General features: G+C 34.5%; 1 protein-coding gene across 1 annotated transcript in view; it reads left to right on the top strand.

Moving 5' to 3' along the window:
• The first annotated feature begins 201 nt into the window (after positions 1-201).
• The window catches only part of LOC101895942 (calbindin-32), a 65464-nt gene continuing 47974 nt past the window's right edge, over positions 202-17691 (top strand). Inside the window, exon 1 of the mRNA XM_059123648.1 lies at positions 202-469. The gene's annotated coding sequence lies outside the window, so the exon portion shown is untranslated. The remainder of the gene's footprint in view (positions 470-17691) is intronic.

Below are 17691 nucleotides of genomic sequence, written 5' to 3'. Positions count from 1 at the left end.
GATACTTTCAATTGAAATGAGCGAAAGAGAGGCGTTGTGTTTTGATTTGGTGGCCACATTTTGCGCATACTTCGTTCTTCTACAACGTTCGTTGTATATCGTGTGGGGATTTGCACACACACAACCACACACACAGTTAGGGTATATTTTTCGTTTAATTCACTTCACGTAAAAGCCACGTTTTCAAGCAATTTCAAATCAGTCTGCACAGGATATTCGTGGTAAACGTTCACAAGAAGAAAAAGTCTCTCTCTTTGCTTTTTGAAAATATCAAAATTATTAAAATAAAATTATAAATAAAAAATAAAATAAATTAATTTGTGTGCAAAAGTGATGCAATATCTTTGATAACACTAAATAAAAAAATACAACAAAGTGAAAAAAATAAAAAAAGGAAAAATTGCAAAAATAAAATCAAATTGTTTTGAAAAGAAAACAACAGATAAGCCGATTTTTTGAGAAAGCCAATGTAATTATAAATAATTTCTGTTTAATATCTTCCTTAATAAAATATAACATTAATCAAAATCAATAAAAAAAGAAGTCACTTAGTTGCCAAAAGCAAAGAAGAACACCTGGAAATTTGGTTTCTTATTGCCTACAACATTTGTTAACTACGCAATAAGTATTTTTTTACTCTTACCGAAGGTTAAAACATTTTTGCGAAAATTAAATTTTATTAAAAAATTTCTACAATTAGTAGCGTTGTATTGCTCAATCTCCCAATATTTTTTCAATAATTTTTGGAGAAAATTTAATCCTGGAATGTTGAAAAAAATTTTCATGTTCTTCGATTATTTTTTTGAAAATTCCAAGAAAATTTAAAAATAGTCGCACTTTTTTTCTTCTACGAAATGCCTTTTTCTTTTGGCCATTTTATACACGAAATGACTTCACTGCCTAGCGCCGGCACTTTGTTTTTTTTTTTGCAAATGTCAGCAGTGTTAAACCCAGATTAATTCAAATCACTGTAGTTGAATTTAAATGAGTTTTAAATTAAGTTGGCGTGCAGATTTTAATTAATCAGGCACTTGATGAAATACCTGAGATAAGCTGGTGTTTACATTCATGAATCAGTTTAGCACGCGGTGGGCAAATGTTAATTTTGTGGCAGATTTAAAATTGTAAAAAATTGGTTTGGATGTGCCGTATGATTTTTATGAATTTAAGGTACCACTTGGCGTATTATTATTATGAATGAGGGAAAGATTTGTTACTTATACTCTGTTGGGGAAATGTATGGGAAAATAAGCTTAATTTTGCATATAAATTCAGAATTTTGAATGTGTACACGATATATTTCAAAAAGTGAGTCTAAACGGATATAATTTATTGCTAAAGTATTCGGTGATTTAGACCATTAATTGATGCTATTTTCCCATTTCTAGATGGCCAATTTTTCTCAGAATAGTAAATTCGTCGAGTTTTTGACTCCATATTTTTATATGTAATTTTCTGGATATATAAAACATCGAATTTTCATATCCAGGAATACATTTCTCAGCTTTTTCTAAATCATTTTTTTCTGAAATTTTTAAGTTGGGAATATTTGACTCTTCAAACTAATGCCTGCTCGTCCATCTAAGCTTTTCAATAATTCTATCAAAATGTTCAGTTTCCATAAAGTTTGATTTATTATCAACTAGGTTTGGTACTGCGTTTTATGAAGATCGGAAAACATTTAAGAGTTAAAATATACAAAAAAAAAAGAAATATGAAATTGTGAAAAGTTTTTACTTTATGAGGCATATATTTGGTCCTGGCAAAGATGAATTGAGGAGATCTTTTGTAGTAAGACAATCAGTCAATACGAAAATCGAAGTTGAATTACACATTTAATTTCGGTCAACTTTGGCCATAAGCCTTCAAACGGCCAATGAAACCGTCACACGCTTCCCGAATGTTGCTCTTCGGTATTTTGACCCATTCCCGGCGAAGCGCTTGCTTGAGATGATCGACACTTTGGTATTTTTTAGTGCCAACCTTGCTTTCCAAAATACTCCAGACACAATAGTCCAACGGATTGTATCCGGAGATTTTGATGGCCATTGAGCGCTGGAAAATGAAGCGAGGAACCTCATTTTGTAACCATTCTTGGGTGGCACGTGCTGAGTTCGACGTTCTGCAGCCAAAATGTTTGCGTGCCCAACCAAGGCTTTAGTACACCCTCCAGAATATTTTCGCGATAATATGCGGCATTTTTTCTGACGCCACGGTCGATTAATACGATCGGAGAGCAACCATCGCCTGTTATGGCGGCCCACACCATCACCATAGCCTGCGCTTGAGTTCTGGTGACCAAACGAAGATGCAAATTTTCAGCTGAACTCTTTGGCAAGTAAACACGATCGGATCATTTTGTTTGTTTACAAACTGCTGGACAACAAATGTTTTCTCATCGGAGAAAACCAAATTCCAAATTCGGCAGGGTCGACACCAGGTGTTCCTTCTGAGTATTTTATCCCTGAAAGAGAATTGTTTATATAGAACCACAATAACGTATAGCCCCCATACAACGGTACCTCCCTTTATTGGGTATTTTTATGATTTCAGGGACATTATTCAACGAAATTGTTTCAAATTTCGTATATGAAGTTCGAAATCGGTACAACACCCTATATCATACCCCATATAACGGTTTTCATTTAAGTGGTATTTTTCGACGGATTTTTTTTTAAATTATTTGAGATCCTTCGAAGTGGTAGAGGGTATTAAAAGTTTGGCCCTGACGAACTTAGCGGCTTTTTTTACTTGTTTATCCCTACTTTCATAAAGTATTCTGTTTTTCCCGGAAATATTTTTATGTTGCACAATGTAGGAGTTAAACGAAATCGTAGCCACAAATAAGTCGCCGTAATTCTATCAAAAACCCCAAAAAACAAAAAAAAAAAAAATGGAAGCAATCTTTGCTGTGAAAAAGAGTTGCAAGTAGAACTCGAATCGAACTTGAATCGAATTCTGGTATTTTATTCGCATATGCTTAATCCCCCCAATTCAAAATTAAATACTACTTTCCAAAGAACGACCCTTGTAAGCTATTATCCACACAAAATAAATCTGAAGAGCCACTCAACAAAAGGGGCAACTCTTCCCATAGTGGTGAGTGTGTGATAGTGTCTCTGGCTTTCTTTTCCACAGAAATTTGCAGATCATTAAACTCGTTTTAAAAGAGAAATAAACACGAATATAATTTTTATTAATTTTTTTTATTAAAATCTTATTCAATCGTTTCTTTTCATTACTAAACTCAAATTTGTGGAAAACTACTTCTTATATAAATTACTTGCCCTTAGATGTCACTCTTCGAAGCCTTACAAAGAGTTTCCTTGGTCCTTGATCTAAATTTTTAAAGAAAATTAGTGGTGTAGGACCCCGTCCTACTTTTGCCCTTTTCACTTGTTCGCTTATATTTCTATTTTTGCCAAATATTTTTAGCCTTTTTTGCGACAATTGAAATTAACATTTTTCCCTTTCCGAAAAGTGTCTTTTTTATTGTCTTTCCAAAAGATAAGAGTGTTTTGTAGTTTGGAATTTAAAACATTTTTCAAATCTACATACCAACTTTATCACTTGACAATGCATATTTAATAGGAAAATATCTTTAAATTTGGCAATCTTACACATGAATATAAGAAAGTGTTATTTTATCAGGCAGCTGAATATTTATCTTGTTGGGCCCATACACACACCAAACTACTGCCGGCACCCAGCCATTCAAAAGCAAAAAGTTTCTTCTTCAACGTTTTGTTTTTGGCCAAATGTCTGGCTTTAACAATGTTTTATGGCCAGCAACAGTAACAACATTAACTTCCTTTCCTTCCTTTACGACTGACAGCTTTGGTAAAATGAAAACAAAAACTTTTACACTTATATAGCAACCCAAAAAAAAAAAAAAAAAAAATTTTCGTATTTATTTACACACATATTTATGTATTTCGTTACAAAATTTCGTCCAGATGTGATGTTTGTCGTTGGCATGTCTTGGGCCATAACGATTATGTGTTTTGGTGTTGTTAACTTTTTGCTACTTTCTCCTTTCTTTGTTTGGGGTTCTCTTTCTCTCTTTTTTTCGCAATCAAAATGTTTATTGGCCTTAACGTACCTTCGAAATATTGAATTAAATGTTTTTAATGAAAGGCCCGATTTTACGATTGGATATGGTAATTTAAATATTACTCACTTTTTTATTACTATTATTATGACTATATTAATTCGGGGTTTTTTAAAGGGGAGAACTTTTATGAGCAGAATGATGTGGATTTTCATGGCAGAGTAAATTTTGAGGAAGAACACAATTTTTATGGTAAAATAATGAAGTAAAAATGGAATGTATTTATCGCCCCGGGACAGAATGAAGATTTTTTCATAATTAAAAATTCATTTTAATTGTTGAAGGGTTTTAATTATCTCTTAATGGTTTTCAATTCATACAAAATATACTCACGCTTTTAATCTCAATTTTCAGTATGTTAAAAAGTGAATTTTAAACACACTCAAATATTCAGACAATGTCCTCCATTTATTTCATGTCAATTAAAGCATTCTATGAGAAAAAAAAATCATCAAATAATAAATTTATATTTAGGATTCGGTGCTATTCTAGTAAAGTCTTTGAACTACCAATTAAAAGGATAGGACCCCAATCTAACAAAAATATTCCTTTTACCTTATTTTCAAACAATTGATATTGCAAAACTTTCGTTGTAGCAAAATGTTCAGGCTTAACCCCATTATTGTTGTTTTTATAAAAAACAACGTTTGTTTATTATTTTATTCGTCAACATTAGAGTTGCGCCAATCTAGTTCATAGTTCAGTATACCAGTTCCTAAAAGTATGAGTGATTTCATAAATTTCATATCACTCATACGCGGATTTTTCATACAATCGACCGGAGTCCCCGGAACTAGATAAGGAACTAGTGTGTCCGAACTAGGTCGGCACAAATCTAGTTAAAATCTTCGAACACGATAATCTGATTGTGTCGTATGATCAATTTTAATGAAAACTACTTTTATAAATCATACGCCTTATGTTACATGATAATAATTTAGGGTCGAGCATGGCGAAAAAGGAACGTATGGAGGTTTGATTGTACCATGTTCCTGTCTGGGGATCAGACAATATACTGTATACATACGATGGTGTTTTAGTCTATATAAGTCTATGAGTGTCTGGTTCGTTGACAGTCTTTAGGTAATAGATCGAACCTCTTTTATCTTTTGAGACTAGAGGGTGCGATTCTTATCCCTTGCCTTTCAATATGATATTGAAAATTGGAGGACATTCTGGTCTAGGTTAAGGCTTCTTCAAGTGACACTCAGGAGAGAAAAATCTATGAAAATGTTTTAAATCGGCAGGGTATTGGAAATATTGATATTGGAGTACTGACAACATTTCTCCGGTCCTAAACATTAGTAGGACTGATATTAAATTTCCAAAAGGGAAACAGTGACTGCCTGGGCATATAAGCGAAGGTTGTAGGAAACCTTGTCATCATCACAAATTTTTTAAAAAATTGAGAAGGAGATGGTGTTTCAGGACGTCAGACCTTCGGACAAGATTAATGAAAACTATTGTATTTTCCAAGCTGAAATCTTCGCAATATTTCAATCATCAGAAAAGTAACATATATCCATGTTCTACAATGTCCAAAGTCTAGAATGGCCTTGAGACTTTACCATATCACGTCCAATGTAATAACCAATGAATAAACATTACAAGGCTCCAAATCCGATTTTAATATGAAGACCCCCACAAGTCACCTTTCCGTTACTTCATCGATAAACCCAATAAGTTTTATTGAAAATAAGCTAACAGAAACATGAGGCAAGGAACCAACGCATGTGCATGGTATGAAAGCAAAAATGACCGGTTCTTTCAACTTGAATAACCTTGGCCTACTCTCTCCCTTATTCTCTCTGCTATATTGAGCTCAGAGTTCTCTCAAAAACCTATGCCTACAAAATAGGAGGAGAGGGACTTTAAATTCTGCAATCTGAGTGAGCAGAGGAGAACACATCATCTGACGTAGCTTACGACACCTCCTGATAAGATTTGTGGTCTGGAGGCTCTTTGAGGATAAGGATAAAATTGAAACTATTGAGCAACACATTTCTCTTTCGATGTCTCAAATTATGCAAGCTATTTCGCTTTTCGTCTGCTATTTGACTTTGAATCTGGATTGGTATAATAGAAGCTGGGGTAGATCCATTATTTCGATATTTTACGAAATACGAGGTGTAGAGCAGCAATCCGTAGAGAGGATATATATTATTTGATACGGTCAAAACGTGCCTCATCGACATAACGATTATCGACCCTAGGACTCTTTGGACCAAATCCGGTTAAGGACATTTGGAGTCGACCTGGCGATGTCCGTCCGTCCTTCCGACGGTCTGCTTGGCTGGTGCGCACCATAACTCTCGAATGGAGTATCCGATTTGGTCCAAACTTGGTATATCGTAAAATTATTATCAAACTTAGATCGATTTCGGAGATGGGCAATATCGGTCCACTCCTTTTAATAGCTCTCCCACAAAATATCAACATTTTCAATGAAAATATTTTACTGCACAGAAAAAGAAAGGGTACTTCGATTTTGCTTCAACTTTGCAAATCCTAATAATTGTGTCAGTGCTAGGTCAGGTGCGAAAATAGACAATATCGGTTCACTCCATCAAGTACCTCCCCCACAAAAAGTCAAAATTTTGAATAATTCTAACTCTTATAAAATATGAGGTAAGCATCCGATTGTCTTTGAATTACACATACCACAATATTTTTATTGACGAAATGTGTGGTGTGAAGATGTAATATGTCGGTCCGCTCCTTCTGGTACCTTTTTAACATTTAAACAAATTTTTTTAATAAGTATTTTTTTTCTGTTTATTTTTTAATACTTTCGTCCCCACACATACCTTTCCCTCCCCCAATTTTTCAATTTAAATCCCATTACCCTGAATAGCCATAATTCATATTTATCGACAAGCCGACAAGAAGTGGGCGTTTTAGTTTACAAATAATCACGATGTGCGCTGTCTCATTAGGAAGCTTTGGCACTCAATTCAACCGTACCTGTAATATTTCAATTTCAGCCTATAAATACGGATGTGTATGAATGGGCGTGTGAGTGTGTGTGTGTGCGCTGCACAAAATGCATCTCAACACTTAATCATGTCATAATAGATGCTTCTGTTGTTATGATTCGAACAAATTTGAAAATTTGTAATTTTAAGAATACAACAAAGATTTTAACGCTGCGTTGGGCAGCACTGCACTGCACTGCGCGGTGTGGCATGTCAGTGTGTTTATTTAATTAAAAAATCAAAGAGATTCATTTAATATTTATGAAGTGTTGTTTGTACGATGTTGGATGAGTTCAAAGGGATGGAGAACGGGGTATTATTTGCCATGGCGAGAACATGTTGCATATATATGGCTCCGTGTGTGTGTGTGTCTGATGAATATGTGTAAAGCAGCAAACCAATTGACCTTCAATAACAATATGAGATGACTTCATTATTATAAATATCTATCTGTTCGGGTAATTTATTCATGTTGGTAGGGTTATTACCAAAGATAGAGATCTTCTTTTATGTGTTGTGGACCCATGTAGCATGTAATTTAAGAGAGGCTTCTCTAGATAGCATCATTAATCAGAAAATTATATCATATAATTATATGATTTCTGGGAAGATAATGAATCGCCGTTTCCAATGTGGTTACAGTGGCGAACAAAAGAAATGGGATATATTTTCAATAATTATTATTTTAAATTTAATTTTGGGTGTTAATTGCCATTAAATCTGGCAAATGTTGATATCTACAATGGATTTCAACGAAATAATAATTAAATAGATTTTCCTAATGACCTATGGCAAATGGTTTCTTAATATCGAAATTGTGGGCATTTAATGGTCGTTTCCCTCGTAATTTTGAGGTCTTAATAAACAATTCTGGGTAATTCAATAAATTTCTCCAAAAGAAAAAAAAAACATTTGCAATTTCTTAAAGATTTTCTTTTAATGAATTTCTTTTCATGGCAGAAATAAATGGAAATTTTATATTTATAGCTTAAAGAAAAAGAAACAGTAATGAAATTGATACACAAGCCGGTCTGATTTCTTATTTACTGGGTTTTTATCTTCTATTCTTGGAAATGTGTTTCATTCTTCTTCTTCTTCTATGGCCTTAGGTTAGCTGCTAGCATTCGAAGAGATTTTCCTACTTTTTTCTGGATTTTTTTCTTTGTGGATTTTCTTCATTTCACTCATAATCGTTGATGTTACAATCTGTGTGCATGTCATTCTTTGGAGGGGTACTTGCAAAGAGTCCATAAAAGACTTCATTAATTTGCTATTGAAATGTAGTAACGTTTAGAGATATTTTTTAACATATTATTTATGGATTATAATTTTTTTTTAAAGACAGACAGTAACAAGGCGAGAGTGGTAGAAAAACGTTAAACGATATTCCCTTCGGACATGGTGTCGTATAATTGTTATTAAATTAATTCATATCCATATTTCATAACGTATACGCCCCAATACATTCTTGAATAACAGGAACACAATAAAAAGCGTTCAAGCATTCGTCAACGCTTAATTCTTTATTATTTCTTTTTCATCTTCACATGAGCCGCATTTAATTCGCCCTAAAACCTTATGGCCTAAGAAATATAAAGTAGCCCACTCTAAGTTTTAGATAAGTTTTCGTTTACATTTTATTAGTGATCTCGGACTTATCGAATTCTAGACCTCAAATTTCGCCTCATCGAGCCTTTTTTACTGGACTGAAGTAAACTTTTTCAATCAGTCATTCTTAATGGTCCAGAGCGATTTCACAAAGTATTTGGTACAGATCCGCTACTTCAGCTTATTTGCCTGCCTATTTTACTTTTGCCATCTTCCAACATGATCTACGTGAAGATAATGATAGTATTATGAAATTTCTCCAAAAATATTAAATTTCTTATGTTATGATTATGGCTTCAAATGTTGTGAAACAACTTCTTGTTATGGGGTCCTAAGTGGCTATGAGTGACAATTCACGGCTATGAAATAATGTAAATATGTGAAGGTTCTTCTAGGCGAACAAAGGCAAAGACGTGCTTTTTCGAATAATTTTACGATTTAAGATTATATAAGACATTGATTAAAAAAATTCAGATTTTGGCCTGAGATCTTTCATCGGAAATGTAAAAATCTTTTTAAATGCTCATATCTAAATTTAGTTTGGTCGGTTCAGATTAAATTTTCTCAGACATATTCTTTCAAAAAAAGTGAATGAATTTTTCCCATTTTTTTAAAGATTACAAATAATGGAAAACGATATTACAGGGTGAGATAAAAAAGAACTGTAACAAAGTCAAACGCCATAATTCTTTTTTTTAATTTTATTGAATTAAAGCAAAAAATGTCGGAAATAAAATCAAATTTTAGAATAAGTTTAGATTTGTTTGAATTGGTCACCTGTGGTGCGCATTATGACCTTCAAACTGCCAATTAAACCATTACACGCTGCCCGAATGTTGCCCTGAGATAGTTTGGCCCGACACTTTGGTTTTTTTTTAGCACCAATCTTGCTTTCCATACTACTCCAGACACAATAGTCCAACGAGGAGCCTCATTTTCTAACCATTCTTGGGTAGCGCATGCTGAGTGCGATGGTGCTGATTCCTTTTGGAATGTCCAAGGTCTGCAGCCAAAATGTTTGCCTTGGGCTTTAATACAACCTCCAGAATATTTTCGCGATAATATTCGGCATTTGTTCTAATGCCACGGTTGATTAATACGAGCGGAGAGCGACCATCGGCTGTTATGGCGACAATGAAGGTGCACATTTTAAGCTGACCTCTTTGGCAAGTAAACACGACCAATTTATTTGGACAACGATTGTTTTTTCATCGGAAAAACCCAAATTCGGCAGTTCACCACTTTCAGCCAAGCGAAGCAACTCTTTAGATTTCTTGAGTCTATTTTTCTGTTGCGGTGTAAGTTCTTGCACTTTTTGGAATGGCTTTCTATTTACCCCGAGCTCATTTTTCAATATTTGCCGAATGAAATACTGCGATATGTTCGGCTCACGAGCCATTTTTCGGCCACTGCGATGCAGGTTTCGATCAAGTCGCTTATTTACTTTTCGAACCATTTCTGTTGATGTTGCTGTTTTCTTCCGTCCACTTTCTTGACGTCGAGCTAAGCTGCCAGTATCAGTATCACGGTAACGAGCGATGGTGCGAGACACAAAAGATTTATTTACATTTAAATGCTGGAGCCACTTGTGGTTTTCTAGCCAAATATAAAGAAATCACTCTATCACGCTTGAATTCCATCCATCCGAATAACTTTTTTTCTGGAAAATGCTCACCAAAATGTTTGGTAAACAATATAATGAGCTGTCATTGGAATAATTTTAACAGCTGTCGGACGAGTGTCTTTGAAATGACAGTAGTCTGAAGTTGGTTGCAAATTTTTCATCTAACCATGTATATGAAACTATATCTAAATTTTGACCGTTTATCTCCAATTTGAATAGGGGTTGTCCCTGTATCAAAGAAATGACTTGTGCAAAATTACATCTGGATCGGACTATAGATGCGATCTGTTGTTTGTTTACAAATTTACATGGACATACGGACGGATGGACATGCATAAATAAACTCAGAATGTGAATCTATGCAGATCATAAAAAGGAACTATGGGTCTATTTCATTTCCTTTTACCTGTTAAAAACAAATGCACAAAGACATAATGCCCTGAACACCTTGTGATGTAGGATATAAAAATTTGAGTACCAATGCCAATATTCCTGCCAATTTTTAGATATTTCTTCATAGGGTCTCCTACAGATATTTTGAGGTGTTCAAATGAAATGACAAATATAAATTAGAATTTTAAATGGGCGATGTTGTAATAAAGTCCTTGGGCTGGATTCATGTTCTATAAAAATATGAAAAAATATAAAAGAATGCTCTTCATATTTCATAGAACAAGAATTGAGACCCAGGTAGCGTATTATAAATATTTGTTGTGCCTGCCACGTATACGCATCAATACCGGGGTTTTAATCACACTTCGAGTAATTTTTTGGAAATCACCGTACATTCTCGTCTTCAATAATCCCATGCTTTCCATTTAAGCACATGCAAACGAATCGTACATCCTGTCACAGAAAAAAAAACTTTGAAACTTGTTTCCAAAGTATTTACAATTCCCATTGATGTGTGTTGGAAATTTCGTAAAATTTCAAGAATATTTTCTCCGCTCTTACCTTCTTCTCTTGAATATTATTTTTCTCTCGCATGCAAGTGTGTGTCTGCCTTTTATCATTCAAGGGAAATCCTTGTAAGTGTCAATGTTAGCCAAATAAAATATTGATGAATTTTTTTCGGGGCTATCAACGTAGCCAATCGAAAGAAAAAAACAACTCCCTGAAACTTGTAATGTTAGCACAAGGTATAGACAAAGAACTGTTGTACATGTACACACGTGCTGAGACACTCACATTATCTATATCAATAGGTGTGAGTGTGTGTGTATGAGTATGGGTTAACATGTGTCATGCAATGACACGGCACATTATACAATATTAAATATGAATATGAATTGTGTGATAGCTAAGGGAGAAGTAGAATAAATGAGAAACAAATAACCAAAAAAAAAAAAAGAAAAAATAAACGTTAATAATATAATTATGACACGTGTGGAATTTCAAATGTAATATTCCAATCAACAAAATGGGATATATACCACACAAATTGTATTATAAATTGAAAGAAAAAAAAACTATGTCATATGCGAGTAGTAATTGTATATCTTTATGAATATTTAACATATTCAAATTTTCGCTGAAGAGTACTTCTTGGCTCAAGGACTTTTTGAGGAACACTTCTTCCATTCGTAGTCTTCTCACAATATCTTTATTAAAAAGGGTATTCAATTCAACTCAACTCTTTTCAGATAACATCTTAAAAGCCATGCCTTTCAGATTTTCCCATTAATTTGCTGGGCTAAGGTGAAATTCTCTTCTGAGAACGAATCAAGTACATTTCGAATAATAACCATTAACAGTAACAGTTACCTCCCCTACAAAGAGCTGAGATGAATAAACTGGTTGCCATAGATTCATATTCATAAGTCATAATTCATTCATTCCCACACACACACACACACTCATGTGTATTCAACAAACAACTGTGCACCATTGAAGGTTAGCTACAGATTTCCTTTCATTTGTATTTGGTTCTCTCTCTCAGCCTTCTTCTATTGAAATGTATTCGAAACAAAAAAAAAGAAGAAAAACAAACAGTAACCAAATAGAAAAAAACCCCAAGAGTTCTGAGCGGGTGTGGGAGGGTGTATGTGTGTGTGTGTGTGAATGTTTACACAAATCCACAATACCATTTGCTGGAAGAGTACATGAATGTTAATCCACAATGACATTGTTAACACACATACACACATACTTACAAATTCAGGCATACATGCATGTGTACATGTGTGCCTACCACACGCATTAGAGCCTATGTTCGGTTTCAACGCAATATTATATTCCATTTTACAATTTCCCCTAGATAATAGGGTGGATGGAACTTTCATTGTATAAAGACTAAAATTATATTGGATATTTCTGGACAGGAGCTAATCGGCCCAACTGAGACCGAAATCTTTCAAATAACAAAAAGTTAATCTACATTGAACAAGCAAAAAAACATTAAATTCAGCCAGGCCGATCTTATACCACCTTTGGGTAAAGAAAACATTTTTATATAAAAGTATCCGAATTCAAACGTGTTCCACTTTAAACTACAAATACCAAATACCAAGATAATGCTGTTAAAGTTTCCAAAAAACCATAAAGTGAGTGAGGCCGTTGTAAGAGAGCCATACCAAAGCGGGAACCTCTATAGATAATTTTATACTTCAAGGATTGCCATTCACGAAATCTTCTTTTCGAAACAAATTTGAAACGACTTCATGGATTAGTGTGACTAGGATTATCAAAATACCGAGTATCGGCAGGTATCGTTATATTTGCGCTATAGGAAAACATGGACCTTAATATTCAATGTTCTGCAGCCGAAGCCAGAACCCATTATGAACTACAAATTCCAATTTTCAGACAAATCCGTGAAAAAACGGACAAAAATAATCAAAACACTGAATATACGGAGGTACCATTATGTGGGGGCTATACGAAAACGTGGACCTACAGGTTGAGATGTAAAAACTGCAGAATTTAAATGTGAATAAATCTTTTGTGTCTCGTACCATCGCTCGTTACCGAGATGCTGGTAGTGTAGCCCGACGTCAAGGAAGTGGGTAGAAGAAAACAACAACCTCAGCAAAAATAGTTCAAAAAGTAAAGAAGCGGCTTGATCGAAACCCGTGTTGGAGGGGCCGAAAAATGTATAGTGAGCTGAACATATCGCAATATTCAATTCGGCAAATATTGAAAAATCAGCTCGGGGTAAATCCATTGAAATTCCAAAAAGTACAAGAACTTACACCGCAACAGAAAGAAAATAGACTCAAATGAGCTAAAGTGTTGCTTCGCTTGGCCGAAAGTGGTGAACCGCCGAATTGCCATTCGTTGTCCAGCTGTTTGTAAACAAACAACTCACAATGGTCACTAACATTTCCGGATACCTATCCGTTGGACTATTGTGTCTGGAGTATTTTGGAAAGGAAGGTTGGCACTAAAAAATACCAAAGTGTCGATCACCTCAAGCAAGCGCTTCGCCGGGAATGGGCCGAAATACCGCAGAGAAACATTCACGCAGCGTATAACTGTTTCATTGGCCATTTGAAGGCCATAATTCGTGCCAAAGGTGACCGAATCGAACAAATCTAAACTTATTCTAAAATTTGATGATATTTCCGACATATTTTGCTTTCATTCATTTCGTTACTTTTCATTCATTTTCATTAAAAAATGTAAAAATTGTGATGTTTGACTTTTTTTGCTGTTATTTTTTACCTCATCCTAAAAGTTCAAATTCCAAACAAAAAAGCTTTAGTACGTCAATGCACCCTACCCGGCGATCCTCATATCAGTTCTATGCTCTATGCCCTTGACCAATACAATGGATTAAAGTTTTATACCTAGTAGCACACTTCTAGCTCGACTTTTCAAATATGCAGCCTTATCTTACCCCCTACACACCCAATAAAGGCCAAATATTGGGCGCCATATTTAGAGGCCATAACGTGGACCAAAAATGTTTTACCAGGTAAAACTTCTCATATCGAAATATTTTTTTTTTAATTCCCTCTCGACGAACCTCCCCAATACATTGCCTTTCATATGCTTCCCTTCATTAATATGTGCATATGGTTGTGGGGGATTTTGGACCTCAGATATTACTCGGTGAAACTATGAATGTATAAATCGTTAATATTACATATGTTCATATGTATGTATGCATGCATATACGTCGTTGTTTGTATGTTCGAATGCGTGAGTAGTTGGGTCGTTTTTTACAATTCCTTGCATTTTTTGTTTCATTTTACACAACCCTCAAGTAAAACATATGACGCTGGCATTGTAAATACAAACTTGAATGGATGTATGCATAACAGTAGATATATGTATATGTGTGAACATGTGTGTTTGTTTCCTTTCCTTACTTTAGTGAGTGTAAAATTCTTTAACAATTCTAGGTTCACTGATGAACTGGGTGGCCCCTGTTACTTAAACAAGGAGGCGAAGAAGAAGAAGAAGACGACGAAGGCGAGGAACAAGTTCAAGAGTCAAAGAGACAGAATGACAATGTCATAGTTTTAACCGTTTCAGTAATTCCTCTCCCCCTCCCTCCCGCTCTCTCTCACTCTCTCCCTCTCATCTTGAATATTCTTAAAAGAGTGGGTGTGTTTGCATTTAAGGAGACCACTTGTTGTTGTGTACTTGACTTGATTTGTTTTTGCCAGTGTTTCTAACATAGTTTAGGAAGAGGACAACATTGTCAGGGTTGCTGCTGGCATAGTTAACTTGCATTCTAAGGCATATTTCGAGAAGAGGAGAATATTTCCTTTATGTGTATGGGTTTATGAGTGAGTATATTTATTTAGTTTACTATTGTGTTGCTTTTTTTGTTTTGTATGCCAACCACTGCTGCTGTTGTTCTTCTCGTTTTTTTTTCTTTTTTCATTAAGTAAACTGTCTTAGATGATGATATGTAAAGAATTTTAGCCATCACATCAAACTGCAATGACATGGCCAAAGAGTACCGCTTGTTAGGCATGTAAATGCGTATGTATGACTGGTTTGATTGATGTCTGACATGCATATTTAATAGGCGGCATCATCTGTTTTTGAAACAAGGGTCAGCATATTAAAATTTGGACCCAACAGGAAATTGTGAAGTATATTTAAAACATTGTTTTTTAAAAGGGAACATATTGAATACCCAAATCATTTTTGGTTTCATGATGGCTTTAAGGAGATTGTAAGGCAGCATTTTTGGTGAGTTATTATTTTAATATTCAAAGTGACATAGAAATAAATATAAAAATTTACTCTATGAATATTCGAAACAGTGGCCTAAGGATAATGGATAGGATGTTTGATGTTGAAAATATTAAAAATTTAGAAATTGTAGACATATTTTGAACCAAATTTATTTTATCTTGACGGTTTATTTTCTCAAACAACATTTTTGGACAGACAGAAGGTGAGAGATACACTTCTTCAGAAAGACGGAATTCCAAAAGGGGATCAAGTTTTTTATAAAAAAAAATCTAAGGCTTCATCTTCAGAGACTCCAACTAAATTAAGAGTTCTTTTCAGAGAACGTCAATATCTTTATATAAAAACATATATCCGGGAACAGAGAGATATTTCTTAGGAGATCAATTATTCACTAGATTTTCAAAAATTCCAGAAACTATCCTCAAAAAGTAAGTTCCACATAAAAATTAAATTTCAATTCAAAATCTGAATAGAGACTTATGATTCCTGAGGGACCCTAGATGGAGGCATGGAATAGAGTTAAAAGGCTATTCTGGTTTAAACAGCTCACCCTTTTTATACCCTCCACCAGGTTCACGTCTTCGTATAGCCTCAATATAACGGTAGCTCCCTATATTCGGTATTTTGATGATTTCAGCAACATTATTCACCGGAATCGTTTCATTTCGTTTTATTTCAAATTCCGTATTAGAAGATCCACAACCTATGGAAATAAAATTCGTATACAGGTCAACGTCTTCGTATAGTCCCATATAACGGTTTTCATTTAAGTTGTAGTTTTCGGAATTTTCTGCAAAATTTTCAAGTTAATTCCAAATTCTGGAGGTTATTAAAAGTTCGGCTCGGCTTTTTTACTTGTTCGTCTTTGGTTTCACCGTCAAACATCTTTAGACCATTTTTTGTGGGGCTATCTAGGTCTATACAGGCGAGTCCGTTTCGATTGTCGCATTGGAAGACAGCATTCAAGCATTTATTCGCGAGATACCGGTCGAAATGTTAGAAAGTGTCTGCCATAATTGGACCAAGCGGAAATACCACTTGAGGCGGAGTCAGTGTCAACATTTGAATAAAAAATTTTTCAAACATTAAATTATATGGACCTTGCTATCAATTCACATAAAGATTTCTGAATTTTATGTTCCTTTCTTAAAAAAATCCTGCAGCTCTGTTCCTCTGTTTGACGTGGAATTCCGATCACTGTCCTATTGAAGAGAGAGATGGAGGGGGGTTATCAACCTTGTCAATAAAAATCTAACTCCTGCCTCAAAAAGAGCAAGAGAAGAAAGGGATATAATAAAACTCTTTCTCTTCCACGAGACATAGAGAGTCTCTTCCAAGTAGACCTAGAAATCAATTTGTACCGGTATCTTTTTAAGGATTTTTTGAAATTAATGCTCTGTTGCAGAACTTGTAAGAATCTGCCACTTTTTGAATTTCTTTTCGATATAATAAAGGGGAAATCTGTTATCGTAGTAACAACAGATCTTAGGTATATATTTTCTGAAATAAACTGAAACAGAGGTAGATTTTCTCTCAATTTTTAGGGCTTCACAGTGATTATCAACCGGATTGTTTTAAATTTGCGAAGCACAATTTTCCCATTCAAAACCAGAGCCCCGATTTGCTCGATTTTTCTCGTGAATGAAAAATAATCGCTTGTGGGAGAACACGAAGAGTACGAGTTTTACATGAGGGTTACTCTTCACTCCTTTGCTATATGTGGGAGAGCTCGTGAGAACACCCATTTGAAAAGAAAGAGGGGGAGATAAAATATTCGAAATTGAGTAAGGGTTTACTCTAGGAGCCGAGCCAGTGGAAAAATAATATATTTTTTGTTGATTTGTTTTTGATATTGCTACGGAGAGAGGGGATAGATTGCGTGCAAAGCATAAAATTAAAAAAAATGGCAAAATGGTATATTCCCGAAGATTCTGGAACATACCAACTTGATTTTGGCAGATTGCAATTTTTCAATATTATATTCTTGACAAAATTTAATATTTTTTTTTTCGTTTTATAGGCACACGTTTTTTTAATACATTGACGGCCTTCTTTTGAATTGTTTGTTTTATAATCCCCATCCGAAGTCACCTAATTAATTCCGTTGAATAAAAAAAAATTTTCCATAGTTGAAAAACATGCCTTATTTAAGTTGTCACCACACGTGTGTTTTCGCCGATCAAAATTCCACATTAATATCCTGTCAGATGAATAATTAA

The sequence above is a fragment of the Musca domestica genome, unplaced genomic scaffold (assembly GCF_030504385.1).
Source record: "Musca domestica strain aabys unplaced genomic scaffold, Musca_domestica.polishedcontigs.V.1.1 25, whole genome shotgun sequence".
Classification (NCBI taxonomy): domain Eukaryota; kingdom Metazoa; phylum Arthropoda; class Insecta; order Diptera; family Muscidae; genus Musca; species Musca domestica.
Note: the sequence above shows the minus strand (reverse complement) of the source record. Positions and strands in the feature narration are given on the sequence as shown.